The following is an 18,951-nucleotide window of genomic DNA, read 5'->3' on the forward strand; positions in this document are numbered from 1 at the left end:
AGGCACCGTTCAGGTGCAGGGAAGCACAAGCCTTGGGGGTCTGGGTGAGACAGCCCTGCCCTAAGAGAAGGAAATGAGTTCCATATGCAGGCTGGCCCCAGGGAGCATTTCTGGGGAAGAGTGGCACAATTAAAGCCCAGAGGAATGGGGTGCGGTCAGGGTTGTTTCTGAGCCAGTACGATCACAGGGAAAGTGGCACAAACAGACATCAGGAACCACAGACGGAACACGATAGGGCCCCCAAGGTGGGCTGGGTGGTGGGAGGGGAGACTCCCAGACTAGAATGCCTAAGTCCACAGAAGCCCGTTCCTCGCCCATTCATGAAGGCTCCCCTGCCCTGGCCCTGGCACACGACTCACTTCAGCTAGTCTATGTCCTCCAAGGACAGTGTTGTCCATAGTCAAACAGAAGTAAACGGCAAAGGTTATAATTTAGCATGCAAAATTTCATGAACATCTTCAGTGGACAGGCATATTTCATTACCAATAAAGAAATTATATGCACGTTTCATCCTCTCCCTCTCATTCTCCCCTCCCTCTCTCTCTCCCTCTCTCCTCTCTCTCTCTCTCTCTCTCTCTCTTTCCCTCACACACACACACACACACACACACACACACACACACACACACCCCACTCCCAAATACACATCTTCCTAGGATGCTTTCATATGAGCCTGGACACCCCCTCATCCAGCCTCCACGGGGTGGACAAGGGGACTGACACACGCCGTGGTCCTGACAGTGAGGAGGTAGCCTGCTGAGGGAACAGCCCTGAGAGATGACCAAGATTAAAATGCTGAGTCAGACAGGAAATCTCTGAGGCAGCATATAAATGAAGCTGACTTCCACCTGTGATTTTTAAGGAAAATACTGGAGCATGCGCAGACCCTGGTCGCTCCCTTGTACATGCTCCCATTGCATTTGCTCAGGCACCTATACAAGCCCACTGAGAATTCCAGGGGTCTTAAAGCCTGAGGGCCGTCTTCGGAGGAAAGAAGCCCTCTAGTGGCCATGAAGCCACTTTTATTTTATTTTTATTTTTTTACAAAAACCAATTTATATGCATTTATTCATTTCATTTTACTTTCAAATTAATTGTTTTGCCAGGGACTCGCAAGGAGTGAAGGCAGCTGCATATGAAACGCACAGGAGAAAGCACAGGTACTCTTGAGGTCGTCGGTACAAATTCTCGTCGTAGCAATACTCATTATACAATGGTGCTCAGATACTCCAGGCAGGTAAATCCTTTGGGGAAATACAAATCAAGGGTGAGCAAAAGTACAGCAGAACACTAGCTCAAGGTCGTATGGTGCCAAGCGCAACTTTCTCGGCACACACCTCCTTCTGGACCTGGGACCTGGGACCTGGGAGTCCATGTTTTCTGCCTCATACTCACTCAGCACGTTTCACTGAGTTACTCTTCTGCTTCAGCCACTTATTGGGGGGATAAAGATATAATAGCATAAAACAGACAGGACTCCTGCGCTTGTGGATTTTACATTCCAATCAAGGTGAAGAAAATAAACATTAAAGAAAAACTTTCATTTTAGATGGTGGTTGAGTTCTATTACAAAAATACAAAAAGGTACTTAGCTAAGAGAAAGAGCCACTTTAGATACTGTGATTGGTGGAAATCTCCTAGAGAAAGTCATATTGGGGCTAAGAACTAAATGCTGTGAAATACTTGACCGTTTAAGTGATCTGGAGTTGGGGACATGCTTTGCATGTTGCAGAAGCAGCCAGGGGGCCAGTGTGGGGGAGTATAATGAGAAAAAGCATGACGAAAGATAAAAAATTCAATTGGTCCATGTTATGTGGGAACTTCTAGAATGTAGCAAGAAGTTTTTAATCAACTTCTGAACAAACTGAAAAGCAACTGGAGAATTTTAAGCAGGAGTGGCATCTGCTTAAAAGTTTACCCTGGTGCCATGTGGGAAATGGATGGTTGCGGGGAGAGGACGTGAAGCAGAAAACCCACTTAGGAGGTCATTCGTGGAAATGTCAAGTGCTCAGCATGCAATATTACATTGAGGTCACTGGGAGTTTCTGATGTATTCAGCACACTGAATGACCCACTATGATATTCCTATTTTTCCCTAAAAACCAAATGTCTAAGAGTTTATATATTCTCAGGGTATTCCAATAGGTTTACTGAGGCTAATTCTCTTCTTGTTTTTGCTGTTATTGCCATTGTTGACCCTTTGCCCGAACTTCTTTTTTGTTGACAGAGTTCCCAGTGTGAGAAAACCAGGAACCAGCGTTTAACTCTCAGGTCAACTGCCATTTGCCAGGGGACCTTGAGAAGCTCTCTGAGCCACTTGGGGTCATAATCTTGTTTCCAAGAATGAGTGGGGACAGCATAGGATCATTGGGCTCTGAAATTATATCATTGTTCATATAACCAAAGTAATTATAGCTTGGTCACAATTAGCTTTGTCATTTATTATTCAGAAGGGAAAATTAATCGACCATGAGCCCAGTGACCTCATTATTGGTTATATATTTGTGCTGGCTTTAAATAATAGTTTCATTTCATTTATTGTACTATAATTCTCTAAAAATATCCAGCTTGTTTGGTTTTTACTCCTGCCTTCATAATGTATTTCATGAAAGCAAGATCCTTCTCCATTTTTTTAACCTGTCGTGTCCAGCCTTTAGAAAGTACTTGGAATTCAGCAGATGTTCCATAAACACTAGTTGAATGGATGCATCAATGAATCATTTCCCACATTCGTGGAAATTCCTCTGCACTAAGAGGCACGGAAACTCAACAGACTGACCTACAACCAAGTTTTGTTTATATATTGCTACAGACAAGTACTTTTCATGGTTTTCAACGTCATGAACTCCTTTGTTTACTTAAAATCTTCCATAAAAATATGAAAAGCATATGAAAACCTGGCTCTTGTTGAAGAAGGGATGGAAAGCCCCAAGTTTTGCCCAATGCCTTTGTTCTCTAACTCCTTCACAAGCAACCACCGAGGTATCTCCATAAATAGTTTGAAAACTGCTGAGAACCCTGACTACCATGCTCTTCCTTATTCACAGAAGCTAGAGTTGACTAAACCTCAGTAACTTGCCAACCACCCCATTCAACAGCTGCGTTTTTGCTGATCAACTCCAGGGAAAGAAATCCATACCCTGTAATATTTAAATATCTCTGTTAGAAAGTACTGCCTTTATCTGGTAAAAATCTGTCTCCCTGGACTGCATTCAATCCTCATGAATCTCAATCCGCTGGTTTCCTTTTGCACATGACAAACTTGAATCCATTGGAAGGAAGCTATGTCTCAGGGCTTCCCTGTCCAGAATGAATATTGCCCAGTTTTTTGTTTGCTCGAGTTAATATTGATTCACTGTCATCAAGGTCTCCCAAATTTGCATAGTCAAAACTTTTCCTCTCTTCTTTGGGCACAATTTGACAAGCACTGGGGAAGGAATAGTACCCTGATTAAAACACAATGATCCCGGCAAGTATTCTCCGCTCAGACTAGACAAGGTCATCGGCTCCCACTTTTCTGTTCACAATAATTTTGTTAATGCCAAGTGATATCCATTGAGTGTTGAGGCGTGTATGTCATGCTGGGATTTGCCCACAGGCTTTGCTCATTCCGTTGCCACTACCTACTCGGGGATGACTTGCTCTCCAGCACGGGCTGCACTGTCCAGGAAACTGCTTCACCTTTTATTGTCTCTGACACAACAACATTTTAAGATGTTTACTGTAATCATTATTGTGCAACAAACATGAAGGAAGTAATATAGATTTCAAAATATCTCAAAAAGTCCCTGAAGGCACTATCTCTGGATTAGAGCGAAGGGTGGGCGAACCATCTTACTGAGTATCTCCTAGTCTCCTTGCCCACATAGATGCTCTGAGGATTATCTCTCAAAAGAGCTTAAGCTTAGGATGGACATGAGCAGGGATGGAAATGCCGCTCCATTACAAACTAGCGACGATGCTGGCAAATAGCAACATCATGAGGTCGTCATTTCCTCATTCCTAAAATGAAAACACCATGTTGTATGATCACTATGGAGAATAGTTTCCCTAATGGTTTAGCATAAATTAAGCAGAGGTGTGTCCCTAAGTCTTTTTCTAGGGATTACTTACATCAATCTAGTCTAGGGATGAACATTTGTTTCATAGGACTGTACAGAAAATATATTATGCAGAGTGGTAACACAACTTAATGGACTGAGAGGCTCAGTCTGTGGTGCCTTCATGAAAAAACCTTACCCAATTAAACATCGCAGGTAGGTCCCATGACCAAGGTTTACTTTTCCTGTTAAGAACAAAGAGTCCTTGTTGCTCCAAATCCTGATGAGATAACACCAAATTGTTTATGAAAACTGGGCCAATGACTCGAATATTTTAAAATGATTTTTTTTCATTTACTCATGTTCTGCACATCAAAGAAATGAGGGCGGCAGCTAGCAGCCAGAGGCCATACTAATTGCCTTGAGTTTTTAGCCTAACAGTATCATCTGTTCTATTGTATAAGTAACTATAACCCCATTATCTACCTCCCTTCTGTACCTTCGTGGGAATATTTTGGGGGGGGAGGGTCCAAATGTTATATAGCTGGTGGATATTGGAACAGAGATTCAAGTGTACATTTTGAAAGCAGAAGGAGTTACAGTAAATAAATGAACATATATGATGCCAGTCCAGAAAGTATTCAGCCACGTACTATGAAAAATAGAGACATTTATTGAAGAAGACACAAGATATACAAGAAATATTGTACACAGGACAAGGATGCCTCAGCCCCCTTCAAAGTAGACACCATGGGACCACACACGTTTCCCCCAACTGCAGCACGATGTGCCTTCTGCTCTGGTAGAAGAAGCCATGGAAGGAATTTTGCCATGACAAGTTTCATGCCAAGATGCTGCATCAAAATCTTGAAAAACAGTAGTTTTGGGAATCCCCAGATCAGCTTCTAGTTCTCACACTGTCAGTCACTGATCTTTGTTGATTGCAGCCCACACAGGTTCAACATTCTCAGGTGTTCTGCTTGCTGCAGGCCTTCCAGAATGAGGATAACTTTCAACAGATTCTTGACCATCTTGAAGCATTGTGTCACCCTTTTATTTGCACTGCACTCGTTGCATCATCCCCAAAAGTCTTCTGAATCATATGAACAGTTTCCATGGAGGAATGCTCAAGCTTAACACAAAATGTGATGCAGATTCGTTGCTCTACTAGCTCAGTCATTTGGAATGTGAGGGCCACACAGTACACATGCTCACTCAATGGCATCTACCATCCCCACTGACTAGTTCCATGAAGTTGTCATTGTTTACACATGCCCATTCCAGTCCACTCTCCTTGGCTGCCAGGTTACATGGATGTCATGCAAACAGTTCTCGTTATATTAATAATGGGTGGATTTTTTCTCGACAGACCTCAATATACCTCTAAAAAGAAAGATAAATACTTGAAAAGAAAAGGAGTCACAGAAGAACTAAGGAAAGTGGGACATTAAGTACTCTTTTGTTTAGTTGAGATTTTAACTTCTATAAGAGGTAAGGTCAACTCATGTTGATAATGAAAAGCTGATTTCATCATTACCAGCACTTCTCCCATTCCCACTGCCTACGCATTCTTTTCCCATCTGGCACCGTCTCATTCATATTTCTACAATAAACTCAATTGCCACATTTTCTGTAAATTCACGGGAGGTATTTACTCTCTTCTCTGAGGTCCTGCATACTCAATCCATACATCTACTATGTCATTTCGCTGCTATTTTTAGAATCTATAACTCTCTGTCTCTTTCTTCATTAGACCATGAGACCTCCAAAGGCAAGAATCATGTCCCACCATTCTTCATTCCTCCAAATTCTACCACTATCATTGGAACATAGTGGATGTTTGGTACACGATTTGGGGGTAAAGGATGGAAAAAAATAACCTTGTTTCTGTATGGATATCTCAACATTTTACTTCTTCCATAGTTAGTATAACTAACAACAATCTTCTCCAAGGTCTTCAAGTAAATTAGGTAATTTGGGGGTTCTTCCTAGTAACTTTAATGCCAGAGCTTTCTATATATCCTTCTGGATGTTGTCAATTACCTGCTCATTGGGATTACATTATTTCTTTCTAGGCATCCAAATTCTTGATATGCCTAATGTCACCTATACCCAGTTATAACAAGTCAGTAGCAAATGAACATTGACTTTCTAAAACCTATGCAAATGGTTTTCTCTTACAGAAATTCTCTTAAACATTTTCTTAAATATTATATTCTCTTTTTCAATCACCAAGAGAACACTTCACAAGCATACTTTTCTTGGCCTAGATTTATTAAACTCTGATGTTAGTAGCATTTCCCTGTGCCAATCTATAAGCAGGTCAAGTGAAGGAACTCCACCTACGCCCCATTTCAATGTCCGTCCGGTTTGCTCCTTTCCAAGCACAGAAGTTCGCACCTGGTGGACCCTCATGCTATAGGGCTTGCATGATTGGACCAGGTGATTCTACTTGTCTCTTGACCTATTTGTCCCGCTTTGAGTAAATCTGCTGAAAAGGTCTCCACTCCTATCTCACACTCAAATTTTCCAATGTCATAGTTTATAATTTTGAACCAGGCCACTTAAACTCCAGCCTAAATTGGTTACATAAATCCTTTACACAATTTTGACTCATCTATAATTAATCATCATAATGAAATTGTTAAATTCCATTTATTTCTAATACCATAAATCTTTCATACCACATAATTTATGGTATGATTACATGATTAGCTGAGTAGCATAATTAGCACGTTCCTGAGACCTGCAGCACGACCTTGGATTGGATTCTGCTAGTCCTCCTTCCCTCATTATCAGTGGCTGCAACAGGAGATTAGAAAAGCTGCTGCTCACACATAAATCTTTTCCTTACGGCTCTTTCTCCTGAGAGCCATCTGCCCCGGGAGTGTCTCTCCTAATGTGCTTTCTAGTTTCCCCCATTTTTAAAAAAATTTTTTGACTCTCAGGTTTAAGTTCAGTAAAGTAAAATGATAAGTATTAATTTAAACACACACATTTCACAAAATATTTTTATATATGCATAGTATATGGAATAACCCCATGTAAGAGCCTACTCTACAGTCAGTGCAAGCTGCTGGTTCTTTACAAGGCTAGCCTAGAACTATCACACTTTCATTCTCAATGCATTCTACTGGCCAAAGCCAGGGCGAACTTCATGGGCATATGATCTCTGCAGTTGTACAGGGCTCCAAGCTTTAAAAAAAAGGCTCAGTGCTTGGTTTAATGCTCTACTATCACCACCTTGACATTTTTAATAATGTTTGAACAAAGGGCCCCACGTTTTCATTTTGCACTGGGCCGCACAAATTATGGATGTGCTCTTGGTCAAAACCAGCCACAAAGTCATCCCAGATTCTAGAGAAGGGGAGATAGGAGATAGAGGCAGGCTACTTCTTGATGGGTAGAGAGCATATATGGTCAGGATGGGAAGGATCTGGAGACCACCGTATCTGTGATTTACTAATAAAGAAACTGAGAGAAGGGAAGGGAACCGAGTCATGCAGCTGGTCATTCATGTCACAGATCCAGCTCCAGTACCCACTAGAACCACTGTGCTTAGTCCAGAGCACACTGGGGACACAATCATGAAATCGACAGAGCTCCTGCTCTTGTACAGTCACTGGAACCATTACCAAGGTGAGAGTTCACTTGGACACAGTGTATTTCCTTTCAATATCAGCACCCAGTTTAGTTCCCTGGGTTGGCATCTTCCTTGCCAACTCTGATTGTTCAGACTCCAGTGCCTAAAACCAGCCATTTGTCCTCCATCCCTCCTGGGCCAGGTTATGAGCTTTCTCCACTCCTAGTTAGGAACAATGAACTTGGAAGAGGAGGAAGACAGTATTAGGGCCAGGCAGGGGAAGATCTAACACAAGTCAGGGCAGGTCCACAGGTTAAAAAAGAAAGAAAGGTCAAAAGATGAGATCCTCAACCACAAGACTGAAGATGAGATTCAACAGGGAAAGGAAACGAGAAATGATTAGCACAGGGTTAGCTTCCAAATTTGAAATCTTAGAAATGTAGCAGTTGAGAGATTTATTGCTGGGTAACCAATGGTTTGATAGACTGAGGAATCATAAAGATATACGGGAAATAGATGGCCACACTTTGATTTTCAATTATTTTCTCATACATGAACTTTTTGTTGTTTCCAATTTTGCACTGTTGCCGACGATGCTACCATGCATTTTAGGAGCCCGTGCATTTTAGGGTGAAAGTCCAGCGCCCGGGCCCTCCACCCATCCAGACGGCCTCTCTCTAATTCTGCCTGTGCTAAGTTACCCACCAGCTCAGTGGCACAGGGCAAGATGCCTGCCCTCTGCTGGCTTGTTTTTCTCATGTGCAAAACTGTGGAACCAATAGTTCCTGGGTCATCAAGTTTGGGGCTGAATTAAATGGGACTTTTAGTGCTCAGAGTCTGAAACATTGTAAGTACTCAACAAATATCAACTGTTTTTAAGTCTTTGTATGTCTATTCCAACATAATTTACAAGTTAAAATAATTCTACCTTTGTAATTACCAAGTTGAACTTTGAAAGATACTTCAAATTGACCTTAAAATTTCTCAGCATGCCTGTTTCTTCACCTCCATTTCAATTTATCAAACCACTTAACTTTTCCTGAATCTGATTAGCGATTTATTGTAATCGTAAGTAATCCATGTTAATTTGAATATATTTTTTACATTTTAGTGTGTTTGAATATATTTATACTTTACTCATTGTTTGTCTTTATTTTTGTTTTATGACTTCTGCTTATTCTTCTATTTGGTTGTTCTTTGCTATCTTAGGAAACTGGAAAATAAATACCAAAAGCACACATATGCAAAAAGCCTTTCTTTCAAATGTTTTCTTTCAAACCCAGAAAAGTTTGTCCTCTATCTCTTGTCTTCATATATATACAGAGTGGTTTTTTTCTTTAGGTTTTTGATTTTTTTATGTGACAAAAATCTTTCTTCTGTTGATAGTCTGTTATGAGTCTTTTTTTTCCCCTGCCTTTAGGTTTTCAATCATTCCAGCCCTTAGGGTATTACTGATGAATGAGGAGGAGCAGAAAGTGTGTGCAGAAGTGACTACTTCGGGTAGAACCTGGACCACAGACACCTCTGAAGACAGGAGGCGTGAGCTGCGAACAACAGGGCGCAGAGGCAGACAGGAAACAAGAGATGTGAAGACCCCAAAGATCTGCTGTGTCTGAGCCCTAGAAAAGTACTAGTATGGCTGAGCAAAGTGTCTGTGGGGAGGAATGGGCAGAGACTAGCTCTAAGGGAAACCTTCGTCACCACAGGTTTTGTACCTGTTCTACCTCCGCGGCCTCTGTTACAAGTGACCCCACGTGAGATACGAACTCAGGGACCCACTAGCACAGAGAGTGTTGTCTGAGGCACGAATAAAATTAGATTAGCAACTGGGGGCAGGGGAAGGGTAAAGCAGAGTTTGCTGATTCTTCAAAATGAGATAATTTTTTTCTATCCAAAGCGAAAGTCCTGACCCAGAAAACGAGTGATGATTTGCCACAGCAAATAACCCTACCAGAAATTACCTAGAGAGAGGAAAGGAAGAGGCTGCACACAATGGCATACACAGAAAATTCTCCAAAACAACAAATGCCTTGTGGAAGTACTACACAAAACAGTACTGCCGTATCTGGCCGTGTACAATGCACACCCATGTCTTTGTGACCATTGTACACGGGATTACTGCACCCACGGTATGTAGTCATTATATCTACGTATAATGTGCAACCTTATTTTCCAAAAAAATTTGGGCAAAAAAGTGCTCATCATACATGGCAAAATACAGGTAACTGAGTAACTCCAAGAAATATAAAAACCGTAACTTCCTCGATGAAAAGGTAAATGGCATGATTGTATGGCGGTAACCACTCTGGAGACTGTGGATATGCATGACTTACGTGTGTGAGGCATGTGAGCATGTGTGTGTGAGAGAAAGTGTGTGTGTGTTTTGAAGAAATTTCAGAATAATTATCACACGGTCTCATGGACTTGTTCTCTAGCTTCCGAATTCCATCTGCACAGACAGGCTCTCGGCGACGCACAGCTGGTGCTGCTGCCCCGGAGCTGCACTCCTGGAATGAGCTGGTTTAATTGAGGTTCGCCCGCTGTGTGCAAGAGTCCTGCTCATCCCCTCAGCGAAAGGCATCCGTACCACACTTCGGGTTTTAAAGCAGAGCACGTCCTCCGAGAGCAGCTGCTAAACGACAGCCTAAACACCAACCAGTGCGAGGAGTGCTGAGCCCCTGCGGGAGGCTGCCTGGGGAGTGGTTCGCTGCGCTGTTTAAAGGAAGTTTCCTGGGACCCAGCAACAGCAGCGTTGGCTCAGACTCCCATGCCTCTGGGTCAGGGCCACTCCTTCTGATTACACCTGTGTGAGCCTAATCTTTGGCGCCCTGTCAAACACAAACATGGAGCTCGGGGAGGTGGACAGTCGCGAGGGATTGCATTCAATTTGTGATGACCAACACACAGCATCCCTGGACCATTCCTGAGCTCTCAACAGCCCCTTCCACCCCAGTCTGCGACTCTCTCAGACAGTGCTGATTAAACACTAGTCTGGCTCTGCAGTGTCTACCACGTGGACCAGTCACTTTCCAGTATCGGGGACTTTTTTCATATAATTTGCAACATATTTGATAAACTTTTTATATTATTACAATCATAGTCCAGTCCCTGCTTCCCAAAGTTATACCCAAGTTGCCTAAGTAGAGATTGGGTGGTTCCAAATCCGCCTTCTCACACACACACACACTTTTTGATAGTGTCTTGTATATTTCTAGAAGTGACTCTTTTTATTGCTTATGTTTGGGTTTTATCATGACAGTTCTGAGAGGGCCACTTCAATTCTGAGGTTTCGGGAACATCTGATGTTACATAACATGGAGACCGTGTGCTCCGTGTGGAGGTAGAGGCCTGACTCATGGAGTCACAGTCCCGGGCAGACCTGTGCTGGAGGGCAGTCCAGGGGACGGGATGGACTTTTCAAGGTATTTACATAAAGTGGTTCAAAACCGCACATCAGTACATGTTCATCACAGTAGAGGAAAGGAGCCAGAGCCAGAATGACAAAAGGAGCAGAACATCAGGACCGAACACGGAGGGAGGGCAGGAATTAGGAAACGTGAGAGGAAGAAGCCCAGAAGTTGAATTTAAGATGGACAGGCCCGATGTGCTGAGGACAGAGCTGCGACCAACATACCGCCATGAAAGGACTTCCTTATCTGTGTGTTTTGGCTTGCTTACCTAGGGTACAGGTCGGCCAGGTTATGAGGAACACACAGAAACACACAGCAGGGGTTGCCCTAAAAACCAAGGATATCGTTCGGCCCTAAGAAAAAAGGAAATCCTGCCACTTGGGAAAACACGGACAGACCTTGAGGGCGTTCTGCTAAGTGAAATAAGTCAGCCAGAGAAAGACAAATACTGTGTGACCTCACTATACATGGAGTTTAAGAAAGCCAGACTCACAGAATCAGAGAGTAGCATGGTGGTTCCCAGGGGCTGGGAGGTGGGAGATGCTGACCAAAGGGAATAAACACTCAGCTGTAAGAGGAGTAAGTTCAGGGGATCTAAGGTACAGCATGTTTATCGCAGTTAATAATGCTGTATTGTATCATTGAGAGTTGCTAAGACAACGGATCTTAAATGCTCTCACCACAAAAAAGGAATGGTGATTGTGTGATGTGAAGGAGGTGTTAGCTAGTGCTATGAGGGTGATCACTTCGCCGCAGTACATAAGTGTATCAAATCAACACGTTGTTCACCTTAAACTGACACAATGTTATATGTCGATTATATTGCAAGGTTTTCTCAGCCCCTGTGGTTAGAATGGGTCACATGGCCCTACCAGTGCCGGTCTAAATCCCTGACCTGGTTCTGTTGGCAAGCGGTAGGGGGCTTTAGGAATATGAGGTCAAGGCTATCAGAAGCTTATTTCCCTGCTGCTCTTGGAAGACATGTGCTACTGAATAAGCAAAAGAGATCCTACAGAATGAAGAACAGAAATGAAAGGCAAAAAAAGGAGAAAGAACAACAGTAGCATTCCAATCCTGGTCCAGGGAAGATCAGGTCCTACCTTAGACCATCTGCAACCTTCCAGGCAAAAACTGACTTTTTTACTTTTGTTGTTGTTGTTGTTGCTTGGGTTTTCCTGAAAGTAGAGTCTGAGGCACAGGCCCCCAGTGGTTTAATCAAGGCGTGGTCCCAGGGAGCAGGAGTACAGGACAGGAGGGGGAGCAGGAAGGAGAGAATGGTGATGCTAGGGTGCACTGGATGTAGTTGATAAACTGTTTTCCTACTTGGATCATGAATTAATAATTTTAATGCTGCTATGCTTTTGTACGGGAACTGAACAATTAAGTTAATCAATGGTAGGTACTAGGGTCCAGGTTTCTTACTGTTGGAGTGGGAATTTATAGGTAAGCAGAGAAAGAGGCAAGAATATTTATGGCAAGAGTTAGACTTGAAGACAGTATAAACTCATGTTTAACTTAATAGAGACACATACGGTTATATGGATAGTTACAGTTACGAGTATATACACAGGTTAGTATGCATACGTGTATTTCCTTCTGTCTGCCCAGCACAGCTGGTACCAAGATCTTGGTTTCTGATACTATCCGCCAATAAAAGGAACCAGTGCTCCATGGAGAGGTGACTGATTCTTGAAATGGGGCAGGAAGACCACAGAATCAGCCTGGAGCCGTTTACAGGGCCGGAAGGAACAAAGTCCTGTTGACAAAGCAAGCACGGTGATGGGGCTCCGTCAAAGGAGCCCGGGAGGGGACTGAAAGAGCTCGCAGTGTCCACAGCTGGAACAGGGTGAGCACAAATCCATTCTGCTATAAATGACTGAATGCATAAATAAATGAGAGAGAAGAGACAAAGAATTATGAATAATTTATATAAATATTCTGCTCTTAAGAAGGTGGGTGTAACTTTCACTCTGTAAGCATGGGCTGCACATAGTGAATTTCCGCCGAAGAGTACAGTACGGAACGGGTGAGGGGGGCGGCGAGCGGGTCATTTTATAGTGGAAAAGAGAAACCTGGCCAACGCTACTGCAGCTACATGGTCAAGGTCAGTACCAACCGTGACCAGTCATGGTTGGCAGACGTAGGTTCACAGTTGTGGGTACACAAGACAGAGTCGATTCTTGTATTATGATTTATTAATTATCATATTATTTTACATACAAACAACTGTACAACTATTTTGCCCACCCCTGCATGAAGAGACAAAAACGTTATCACTGTGATCTTCCCCAAAGCCCATAAACCCGGGCCGATGACCAGGAAAACATCACAGGAGTCCCAACTGACAGACACCCTACAAAATACCTGACAAGGGCTCCTCAAACCTGTCGAGGTTGTTTTTGCCTGTTTTAAAAAAGAAAACCTGAAAAGTTGTCACAACCAAGAGAAGCCTAAGAAGACATGGCAGCTTCACGTTCCTGCCAGGCACCCTGGGACAGAAAGAGGACATTAGGCAAGAACTAAAGACATCTAAATAAAGTCTGGGCATTACTTAACGATAGTGAATCAACACGGGCTCAGTAATTGTAACAAATGTGCTATTCTAACGTAAGACGTCAATCACAGAGGAAAGTGGGTGTGAGTGTATTGGAACACTCTGTGCTATCTTTGCAATTTTCTGTAACTATAAAACCATTCTAAAATTAAAAGTTTATTTTTTTAAAAATTTAAATGCATAATACACATGAAAGAACACTCATCCCCTGCAAAAGCTAACCAAGAACAAAAAGCTTTTAGGCTTATATTAATATAAGTAAACAGACTTTAAGGAAAAGCATTACTAGAGATCAAAAGGAAGACTATAATGATTCAACTCACCAGAAAAATGTAACGATTCTAAATGTGTGTTCATCTAGTAACATATTTCAATGTAAAGAGAAAGGGAAAAATTGCTGGAAGCACAAAGAACTAGGCAACTACAGAGTCACACTGGGAGATTAAAACACCGTTCTCCCAGTCATTCGGGAAAAGGAGAACCAAAAAGGATTCACTAAGGACACAGTCTATTTAAACAATATGGCTTTTGGATAAGACAATTAATTCACTGTTGTGCGATACAACCCAGGAACTACAGAATGTACTGTCCTTGGTCCAACAAACAAAATGCCAATATTTCTCCCAAGTTATAATCACAACCAAACTGCTCCCTTACTTTTCCAAATGCTCCTGCTGCTGGGGTGGGGAAAGCAACTCCCACTCCTCCCCACATACACACTGTTTAAATCAGACCCTCTTCTGTGGCCTAAGAATACTCTCTTGTGTATATGAACATCACAGCCCTTTCGAAATATCGTTTTGAGATGTGCCTTTCGCATTGGAATGTAATTTCTTATATATATTGGATCAAATAGTATCAAATCAATTTTATAATTATAACAGTAGTAAACAATATTAAGCCCTTACTTATTTAGTTCTATGAAATAGAAATAGTTATTTTATTCTAAGACTTAAGTAATACATTTCTTTAAAGTTATCAACACAATGCCTGAGTATTTAAGCTTTCGATTGAGTAGAACTATTATGACATTACTCACTATATAGACAGCTCCCTGTGCTGGCCGGGCGGGGAGGGGGGTGAAGTCGTAGAAGTCTAGCCCAGGCGTGGGGTGAGTGTTGGGGTCCTGAAGCCCAGGCAAGTGGGACGTGGTATTTACCCAGGACAGTCTGAGAGTGCAGTCAGGGGGAGAAACACCAGGGCTGAAGCATCCTCAGGTTTGTATCTGGACAGCGTTCAATGCCACTCTGAAGATATGATAAGAGGGAAGACAAATCAGAGAACAGTCTGTGAGCGGGCAGGCTGGAGTGAGGAAGGTTCGGTGCACGGTTCCACACAGGTGCTGCGATGGGGAGAGGGCCAGCATCCCCTTCCACTGTGTGCTCCTTGTAGTCACGGGGAGCACAGATGCTCCCCTCCTGCAGGTCCATCCTGGGGGCCACCGTGAGTGAATTATAAAGGAAAAAAAGCCTCTCTGTGTCAATATAGACCCAGAACTTCCAAAATGTTCTGCTTGACTCACATCCCTATGCAACCGTCTTCATGGAAGAGCTCAGAGCCAGCTGCCAGAGAGGACAAGGAAAAGGACTGGGGGTAGACACTGGACATAAAACCCTCTGTTCCTGGGTCTCCCTGAAGGTCAGCGACAAGGAGACAAAGGACAGAATGAGAGCAGTCACCCCATTATTCTTTACAACGGTCACATCCACCAGTGGCAGCGGCCTGTTAGCCGCTCTTCTTTCCTCACATAGCAGCCGTTTGACATGAACGCTAAACGTTCTTTCTCCGGCTCCAGGCATCTGTCGCCTTTCGTGTCCAACGTGGCTTCCTGTGTGTCAGCCAGAGGGCCACTTAGTGTCACTGGGATGTCCAGCTACGGTATTTTCTTCAAAGTGCTGGGCAATGCTTCCTCTTGTGCCCCATCCACCGGGGATGAGGCATGAGAGAAACTGTTTGTGGGCGTGTGTGTGTTGCAGAGGGATTAGACCATAAGAAGATAAAACTGTTCACACTGTTTCAGAGCAGCCTCAGTGCTCCCTTTACTTGGTGGCTGACAATCACTAAATGGAAGAGTAAGGAACTGAACACAGGTCTGTTGAAATCCATGTCTGTGCTGAACCGTGTGTTAAAATTTTAGATTACCAATATGCTTAAAATATCATGTTAGTACTGTTTGTAGAGCTTCTGAGTTTGTACAAATGAGCCAATGCTGGAGCTTAGCATTAATGGCTTTTTATCCACTGAGTCTGAATTTCTTAGCTTATTTTTGTGAAAGGGGCTCTGTGTGTGGCTCCTTTCCCACCTGCTCTCTGTGTTTTATACGCCCTTCAGGCACCCGGTATATTCTGATCCAGCGACGTAGTACTGCAGAGTGCTGACGCCTGACTCCTCCTGGCTCCTTTGGTGCTAGCCTGCAACCGCGAGACAGTGCAATTGCTCACCCTCTGCGCCCCTTTATGTCAGTGACGGCCACCCGGTGATGTCCTAAAAGTCCTTCACTCACAGAGCTGTTCTGAGAGTAACCTGAGTCAAGATGGGTAGGAGGTTTAGAACAGCGCCGGGCAGACAGTAAGTGCCATGCAGATGTCTGTTGTCGTCGTCGTAGTTTATTACATTGCTGCTATAATTTTTCACTTTTACCTATGCAAATCCGCTTATTCCCCATGCATATGCAAAGTGCCTCTTCCCTCGTGCTGCCCTGATCACATCTGCTAGATGAGATATGATCTTTCCTGCCTTAAAACTTCCATAAAACCTTAGACTTTTATTTAGCACCAAAGTATTTACTTTGCAAATTATAAGGAGTGCATGGACACCTCTCTTGAAATTGCTTAGGGAAAACTTTTTATTTTTAACATGCTTCGAAAAGTTTCTACAGATCGGGATTACATTCTACTTGTGTGGTGGAAGGCTTCGTTAGTGAAAGAGTGGTGCATGGACCGGGGAGCATGCACATCACCCGAGACCAGTCAGAAGCGCAGAAACCCCGGCCCCTCCCCAGCCCTACCGCACCAGGGTCTGCACTGCACAGGGTCCTCAGCACACTGCACGCTGAAGCACTGGCGTAAAGCTTTAGTACCTGGCGGAGATGAACTGGATTCAGTTATGTGGTTTGGGGAAAAATAGGAGCTATGTCTTAATGAAAGCTCCATAATATTAAGAAACTTCTTTTAATATGTAACAAAGCTGAAATGTGAACTCAAGTCTCTGAATTCAAAATCTTAACCATTAATCTATGTATTCTTGACTATATGTCACTGCTTACCTATTGGAACAGTATGATGTTTATGATGTTGATGTCAAAAAAGGGACTTAAGTCCCAAGTTCATTACATACTAGTGTGAATATAGGAAACCCATAGTTGCAGGAGTTCCCAGGTGATTAAGGATGCCTGGAGGGTGATTTTGATGGTTTTGGGTCAGTGACTGTTGTATGTCAAGTTTACACAGGGAAAAGCAATAGAGAACAAGCTGGAGAAAGGTCAAAGGTAAACCCACTGCCGGTCTCCAAAAGTAAATGCATTAACTACTAAAGGCTGGACAAGTATTTACTTTCAAGTGTACAAAGGAACAGATTTCTTTTGGGATATTTTGTTTGAGAAAAAAATTATTTTAATTTACTGTTTACTAAAACTTACTAATTTTAATTTCTTGCATTTTTAAGTCTTAGTTTTTCTTCTGATTTTTAAAAATGGTGCTGAACTCTATAGATTTAAATAATGTTTGTTCCTTACATCATGTTTCTGAAGTTGGCTCTGCTAGGAGGAAGAACAAAGAAATTACTCGATGTTTCCTAATTTTAATGCTCCGAGTGAACACTCTTAACACTCCAGTACACAGAAACATAAAAAGAAGCTGGCAAAGAACACAGTTCTCTCCCAAGTGGAGTCTGATGCCTTTGAGAAAGTGCTTATGCTAATCCAGGGCATAGCCACGGCTTAGGGGGTGACAGAGAAGGAGATTTTTGGAGGAATCTCTGGGGTACGTATACAAGGGAAGACCCCCCAAAACCTGGAATTTATTTATAAAAAATGAGTATTTATTCTTGCATGTTAAAACTTCAGTCACCTTCAAAGTACTTTCCATTTGATGTAATACATCTATCAAGATGTTTTTTCCACTGCCCAAAACAGTTTTTGAACTCATCAATTTTGATGCCTTTTAGTGCTTCTGCCTTTTTTTATTTCATCTCTTCCACATCGGCAAAACCTTTCCCTTTGAGGACTTTTTTCATCCAGGGAAACAACAAAAAAAGTTGCTGGGGGTGAGACTGAGTGAATAGAGAGGGTGGGGTGTGGGGGTCATGCCATTTTTGGCCAAAAACTGCTGAATACTCAGCATGGTGTGGGTGGGTGCATTCATAAATTATCCATCATGAAATGGGCAAATGTGTTGAAAGAGTCTTACAAAAAAATTCACTGAAGCCAAACACAGCCTCTCACAACAACGCCAGCTGGAACACTGATGCAGATGGGTTCCTAGAACACTCACCCAGTGGGGGAAGCCTGTACTACAAGGGGCCCACCCTCCAGAAGATAATTCCGGTTTTTTATGGATGCCTACCTCATACTTGTCTGGCAAAAAAGAATCACATTTTGGCCTCCGGGTGCCTACCGCAGGCTGTGTCCTTATACTGACTGCACAGACAGGGGAGGCAGAGCAAACCCATTCATATGCACCTCGGCCCAGGCCCTTTGCCTGGTCCGTATTGTGAATGGGGGACATGCAATACAGAAAAAAAGCATCACTTTTTATTTTAAAGCTGGATATGACTAGAAATCATGCAGACCCACCTTCTCATTTACCCAATGAGGGAAAGGAGGCCAAGAGATTCATGATGGTCACTGGCTTATCGTGACTCAGCACTGCCTGCGAGGCTGGCACCCAAGGAAATCTGAGCTACAGCTGGGAGGGTTCTCTCTGGGGCCATACAAGAACCTGGGAGTCCTCCAAGGAGTCCCCCAAATGAGAAAAGGCTGATTTCTCCTCATTCCATCACAGTTATTGCTGATATCCTATTTGTAAAAGGTTCTGGGGTCTCCTGAAACTATCAAATATGCTGTAATAGAACTAAATCCAGACATGGGAATCTCCCCAATGCTGGAGCCCCCAGATCAAGGGAAGCCTTGATATGCACCGCACACTTTTCTGGGGGCAGCTGGGTCTGGGGCCCCACGTCTGCCCCGTGCTCAGGCTCCCAGATCCACCCTCCCCCCAGACTGGGCAGAAATGCCTCCTCTCTCATGGCCCATGCCCCTTTGTCTTTACATTTCCCCTACGAGCGGGATTTGAGCCAATCCCTCCCCTGGAGAGACTGCTCCATGAGTTTAGACTTGCGCAAATAGGCAGAATGATAAACATTCAC

The 18,951-nt window shown here is 43.2% G+C and overlaps 1 non-coding gene across 1 annotated transcript; it reads left to right on the plus strand.

Moving 5' to 3' along the window:
- Positions 1 to 18,183: 18,183 nt before the first annotated feature.
- Positions 18,184 to 18,313, plus strand: LOC112310030 (small nucleolar RNA SNORA51). The gene has a single exon (XR_002975345.2). It is a non-coding gene; the product is annotated as a small nucleolar RNA SNORA51 (small nucleolar RNA).
- Positions 18,314 to 18,951: the final 638 nt, after the last annotated feature.

This window comes from Desmodus rotundus, chromosome 8, assembly GCF_022682495.2.
Source record: "Desmodus rotundus isolate HL8 chromosome 8, HLdesRot8A.1, whole genome shotgun sequence".
Classification (NCBI taxonomy): Eukaryota; Metazoa; Chordata; class Mammalia; order Chiroptera; family Phyllostomidae; genus Desmodus; species Desmodus rotundus.